This window comes from Mugil cephalus, chromosome 5 (genome assembly GCF_022458985.1).
Source record: "Mugil cephalus isolate CIBA_MC_2020 chromosome 5, CIBA_Mcephalus_1.1, whole genome shotgun sequence".
In the NCBI taxonomy this organism is placed as follows: Eukaryota; Metazoa; Chordata; class Actinopteri; order Mugiliformes; family Mugilidae; genus Mugil; species Mugil cephalus.
The window spans coordinates 13,425,220-13,432,119 of NC_061774.1; positions in this window are offsets into that span (position 1 = coordinate 13,425,220).

Below are 6,900 nucleotides of genomic sequence, written 5' to 3' on the forward strand. Positions count from 1 at the left end.
GAAATGTACAATGTTGAACCATGGATAGAGGTCCCACAGTTGGACCTAAGGCTGATCATTACTGACACAGGCCAGGAAAGGAAATGTTCATGACTGCACATGGGCAAAGGAATAAACTCAACTGCAGTCCTTACAGTCCTGTGGCCTATCCACAACAGAACTAATGACAGTATGCAGACAGGAAGTTGGTCTCGTACAACACAAACAAAATTATGAAACATTTGATTTAAATTATTAACAACCCAAAGACACATCCATATTCCAGTACTCGCAATTAAATATTTACGTTGAAGAAACACAGTATTGTGAGGAACACTGTTCACAGCTGACTGACAAAACACAATTAATCGATCTCACTACAGCACAAAAAACGTCAACAATTATTAGATAAACTTATGGCTACAAATTTTTTATTCATATCATATATTTTTCTTTAAGGAAAGATTCATGTTCAATCCTAGAATCTGGCAGTGTCTTAAAATATGTATAAATACAGCATTTAACAGAATCTGAATTTATCAAAGACAAAAACAACCACTGCTGGTTTTCAGTCGAGAAAAAAAGAAAAAAGTGGAGATAGAAAAAACATCTCAGCATGAGAGACTCCAAGTAGCCAAACACAACTTTCATGTCTCCTCTCAGTTCAGCCTCTGTTGAGTCAGTCTGAACCTTTAGAAGTTTATCTAATTACCAGCTACAAGTGTCCCTTACTCTGCAGTGTGCTGTGTTAGCCACAGAGGTCTGTGAGAAATAGCAATATCTTAATGGTTTTGTGTGCTGAGAGCAGGAAATTCAGTGGTATCAACTTGACTTCCCTTTTACAGACATCATCTGAGCCTTCTGACATGATGAATGAGAGCGAAGGATTCTCCATTTAGAGTTGGTCTAAAGGCTTAATAAGCATTGTATGTGGAGTCATTTGGCCTCAAAAGAAAAATAAATGTTAAAACCAATCATGATATAGACCCATGTTTCAGTTCTTCCTGTTGTTACATTTAGTGACCATACACATTACAGACAATAGGTCTTCAACACAGAGTCCACAACCCCTAGGGGATTTGCGGCGGTACTGCAGGGGTGTTCGCAAAATCTTTGGTTTATTAGACTTTTTTATATATATATATCAGTCAGGACGCACACACACAGAGCAGCGATCTCATGTAAACATCAGTAATAACTGTATAAACTTCATCACCAGAGGCCCAGCTACATTGAACCACCTTTAGGGAGGCCCAGCTTGCAAAACTTTGAGAACCTGTTGTATATTGATGTGCTGAAGTGTGCTAAAGAAAGAAGTAATCACCGCTGAAGTCTTATCTTGCATTTAAAAAGGTTAATTGCAAGAAAGAACGATGTCAAAAACTCTTGTCGAATCTGAGAGAGCTTCTGGCCAATTGTCGAATCTCCTCTGGTTCAGCTCCCACAGAACCTTATATATGGTTCTCATCCCCATTCAGAAAACTTATCTTCTTACATTTAAGAAAGGGGAGAGAAGAGAAAAACAATAAGATAATATATTACATTCCCCCCTCCGAGGCTCCTAGAGTCTCGGCCATCAAAAAACAACACAAACATATTCATTGTTATAACATCAAAATGTGTTCTTCCTACAGTAACAGTTACAGCACAACTCTTGACAATACAACACATTCATGGAGTATGAGAGCAAAAACCTCAGGCAGTCATCTTTCTTAAAGTGTCCATCTTTCAATCTAGACAGGAAATTCTCTCACGGCCGCTCTGCCTTAGGTGACCCCACGTTAGTACTCCAAGCTTACTAAGAAAAAGATAGAGACATAAGCAGAATATATATCAGAAAATAAATCAACATCAGACTGGTCGACCCATCGGACCCTCCATTGGATCTCTCCCTACCTAACATCACTCTCCCTAAACACCCTGAAAAAGAAAAAAAAACAGCTGAGGTTCCAATACATTCACTTTCTTAACAAATACATATCAATGATATACATTGCAACAAACTTTCAATATTGACAAGACAAAAATATGTAGCACTGTAATTCTTTCCCACTTCTTTTCCCACTGGCACTGCAAAGCTTCATCACAGTGTCCTTGTTCAGGGTCCTTCAGTCCCCTCTTTTCATCCATAGTCAGGTGTCTGATTCTCTCCAGAACCTTCAGATCCCCGAACATCCAGCTTCTCGCAATGATCTTCCTTCAATATCCTTCCAGGAGGTGAAAAGACAGCACAGCCGTATCTTTGCAAACATTAAAAGCACATCATAACCTACAATCCAGTTTAGACCCCATTTAGACTAACTTCAATCCCCAATTTTGGTCAAATCAATTTCACAATTTTATTCACAAACTCCTTCCCGTTATCTGATGATATTCGATATCAGGAAGTCCCATCTGCTTATGACCTCCCTGCACAGAAACTTACAAAAACCTACAAAAACCTGCAGAAACTTGACAACTGACTGAGCATCCTTCCTGCTAAATTGACAAACCATTCGCTCACGCAAATATGGTGCCCCAAAATCCATGCTCTTTCCTTCTAACTTTCCCCCCTTGCAGCATGGGCTAACCCATGTGCCTCCTGAATCATCAATCCCAACAGGTCTGGAGATGCTACTATCAGCCCCTCATGATTTCTCCACAGAACAGTAGAATCCTGTGTTGCACCTTGATCTACCCTTAACTGCTTATCCACCTCAGAAACAGCTTCCCGCATTAAGATCACATCTTTCAATGTAATCTTATCCTCCAAATCTACTTCATGTGTGACCAAGACAATTTTTACCCAACTTCGCAGCTCCTGTCACTGCTATTGCAGCTTCATCAGCTGCTTTATTACCCTGAGTGACTCTTAACACATCCTTCTTATGTGCTGCACATTTAGCTATTGCTATTTCTTTAGGTTCCATCATAGCATGGAGAAGTTTTGTTACCTGAGTGTGATGCTGTATTGGAGAACCATCTGTTTTCTTAAACCCTCGAGTTTTCCCCACTGATCCAAACAAATGACACACATTATGAGCCTATGCAGAATGTGTATAGAAGACAAGCTTCAGTTAACCCCACCAATGCAGCTGATGCAGGCTGTGGTACCACTTCTGCTTTCTCAACAACAAATCCTGTTCCCTGGACTTTTACCACCTCATAACCAGCACTCAACTTATCCTCCCACACGGTAACAGGACACTGGACTGATGGGTCCCCAGTCTGCCTCACACTGACCTTAGCCTTGAGCATTTCTCTGCTTCATGAACGCCATCATGTAGTTCACCGTCCTCTGGAGTTGGTAAACTCTCAGCTGGATTTACTGTAACACACCTCATTAATGTGACATTTTCCTGTTCTAAAAGCCTATTATAGTCTCTAAGTCTAGGCACAGTCAACACATGAGAAGCTTGCATCAATCTCCGCCATTAACTTCTCTCTTCTCTTCACATTCTTTTTTATTTCATCCGCAGTTTTCTCTTCAGTCTTTCTTCATCTCCATCCATTTCTGTCCCTCCTCAAACAACTGGAGAATGCCAAGCTCCCTTCTGTTTACGTCTTTCACCTTTTCTTCCTTTTCATCTGCCTTATATGTGGACACAAGCACCTGTATTGTTTTTATTACTTCTGGATTGAAGATTCCTATCACTGGCCATGGTTGCTGGATCTCAGGCCAATGCTTACACCATTTCTGTGACATCTTTGCAATACCTTTAATTAAAGGATTATTCTTCTGAACTACCGCAACAGGAGTAGTTGCTTCTGAGTTATCCATCTTGACATAATAGTAATTATTAATAATAAGTAATAAATAAATACATGTCTGGTCTTCTTATATGAGTCAAATGAATTATTTCAGAAATGATTATTGAAAATGTTGCACTGATACAATCTTAGACTTTCCGTGTGTGAATGTTCAGTAAGTACGTTAAAGTAAGACCCGTAACTGTGTTATTCACACAACAAAATCACAACTTAAATCACAGGTGGTTTAATAAAATACAGCTGTGGAAAAAAGTTTTCAGACACCTGATGCATTTGTGCAATATTTCATTAAGAATCACTCTTAGATCTTCAAGTGTAATTTTTTTTTAGTACAGTCACAGACAAAATACTAAACAAATCCTGAAACAGCCATTAAAAACTCAAAATTGATTGGTTCCATAAGAATACAGACAAGGTTTGAATATTGGGTCATTTTGGTACCAGTGATCCACTAATGAAGGACGTGCTTTTTATCATAAGACACATTTTTCTGCTGTTGTGCTTCATATAGAGCCAGTACATTTGAACTGGTGCCCCGTGTTCCACCTGCACTGTACATGGTTGACTTTTAAATCATGGCTTAAGGTCCTGTAAGGCTGTCAAGAAGCCCCTGATCAATGAGAGACAGAGGTTAGCCCAGCGTCACTGGGCCGAAGCACAGAAGAACTGGACAGATAGGAAATGGAAAAAGATTCTGTGGTTGATGAGGCTTTATCTTCCTCCTGCTAATGTGAGGGTACACAGAAGGCCAGGCCAAGCATTGTCTCCAGCATGTACAGTACCTACTGTCAAAAATAGTGGAGGCAGTGTCCTGGTTTGGGGATGCATGAGTGCTGCTGGAGCACTGCCTGATGATCTGGGAACAGATTCAGACAACCAAACCCAACAAGTCTGTCTGGATCTGGCTAAAGCCTATGAGTCTGTTCCCCACCAGCTCATCTGGTACACACTGAACTTTTCCACATCCCACCATTCATCCAGAGCCTGATAACCACCTACTTCAACAACCTCCAAGTGTGTTACTCCACACTAACAGCAACAACCACTATGTGTGGTATCAACAGTAATAGGAAATAGCAATGGGTTGTTCCATCTCCCCAGTTCTCTTCACAGCAGCCTTTCAGGTCATCTCAGTGTGTTGTGGTGATTAAAGTAGAAAAAGTAAATAAAATAAATATAATAAAATATAAATATAACATAAAATATCATGATAGTTTAAAAATCATTCAGCTGATTAAAAACAAGCTTTTCTAAAATCTTACTTACAAATGGCAGATTAGATACAGGTGTGAAATTACTGATGGATCTAAATCGTGTCTCTTCAGAAGGGGTCTGACAATTGCAGTTTTAAGAGAGGTTGGGAAAACACCCGACTGAAGAGAACAGTTAACAATACTGAGCAAGTCTTCGTCTAAAGGCCATTAACTGATTTTAAAAAAAGGGATGTGGAGATGGGATCCAAGGCACAGGTTGTGGGTTTAAGTTGAGGAATCACCTTTGTCAACATCTCACCATCAACCAGGAAGTCCATGTTAAGGTATTTCATGATCTCAGTCTCCTCTGTTACAGTATAGACGACTACAAAACTACTGATTAATGTCAGTGTAAATGTGAGTATCAGTGATCATCCTGTAGACAGTTAATGGTGATCATTTGTGAGAAGCTCTTACTTCCTTCAAGTCACAGTGATGATCTTTTGTCTCCCTCTTCTGGCAGCGAGAGGAATCAAACCAAATGTTGACAAATAACTTGATGAGACTTGATTGATCTTTATATATTTAAATGTGAGATGTAATGAGTCTGTCAAAATAACTTGAGATGTGTGTAGTCTATTAATATTCTCAGTAGGTTTCTGATGACAACAGAACAAGAAACATCTTTTAAATTTCACTCTGATCTCTGTCACAGTAAATAGACACCTACAAAGAAAACTCTTACAACTTGATCAGAAACACTGATAGGTTGGAAAATGTGGACATTTAAATGTATCTGGTGTGGTTTCTGGGTATGTCTCTTTCAGACAAGTCTTCACTGTTTGCAAACAGCAGTAATTCTATTTATGGATTGTGTATTTCCCTTGATGAACATAGAGGTTTACTGACCACAGAACAACACAGTAACGCATTTTCTTTTCCTTTATTTTAAAGCTTTGAACAATATTATGCAGTTTATGACTGTAATCAGATGACAGGAACATAAATCTGTACACAACACGATGATTTCTGAGTTGAAATCATTGCCAAAGCTCCAGCTTTGATCACTGTTGAATTACTGACATAACCTTGCTTTCAACGCACATATGATGGACAAGTGACCTGTTCAGAGACACAAACGTCACCTGTCAGGGTGAAGCTGTGACAGGAGAGTTTTTATTTTTTTAGTTAGTAAATGTTATTTTCCTAATGTACCACAGTTCATCACTGATCAAAGTTTGATTGGAGGGTTTATCTGTCGCTATGGTAGTCTACTTACCCAAACTAGTGGGAGGGGCAGTAGTTGGGTTAATACACAGTGTGTTATCAGCTTCAAACACCCACTCTGATATGTGTGTCCCATTAGGTAAGGTGCAGTTAATGAATATGTAGCCTATGAACAAACAAAGATAATTATAACAAGAGAAGTTACAAAGATAGTAACTTATATCTGTTAATAATAGTGTCATATTCTTGTCACTTTACTTAGAGCTGACAAATAGCTCTTATGATGTTGCATAGCTGTTTATAACTGTGTGCTGTAGGGAGATGTATACATTATTATAACTTTATTACATATACTTATAGCTACAGATATAAAGGACTATAGTAGAAGTTAAAACTCATTATGCATCACTATACACATTTAGCAAAGCAAAGTAGTTATGATGCATCATAAAATGAACAAGTGACTAGGCAGATATTGACATATTTATGATGCACTATTCAGATTAAAATTATAATCATTCATAACCAATTGTCATAATGCAACATGAAGTTGGTTATGACGACTTGTGAATATGTATAGATGGTAATAATGAGCATTACAATGCTTTATAGACACCTTATAAAACATTATGAGTGCTTTCATAGGGCATTATAAATACAACCTTCATAGAAAGTGTTACCGATCTGTTTATATTTGAATGTGAGATGAGATGACTCTGTCAAAATAACTTGAGATGTATGTAGTCTATTA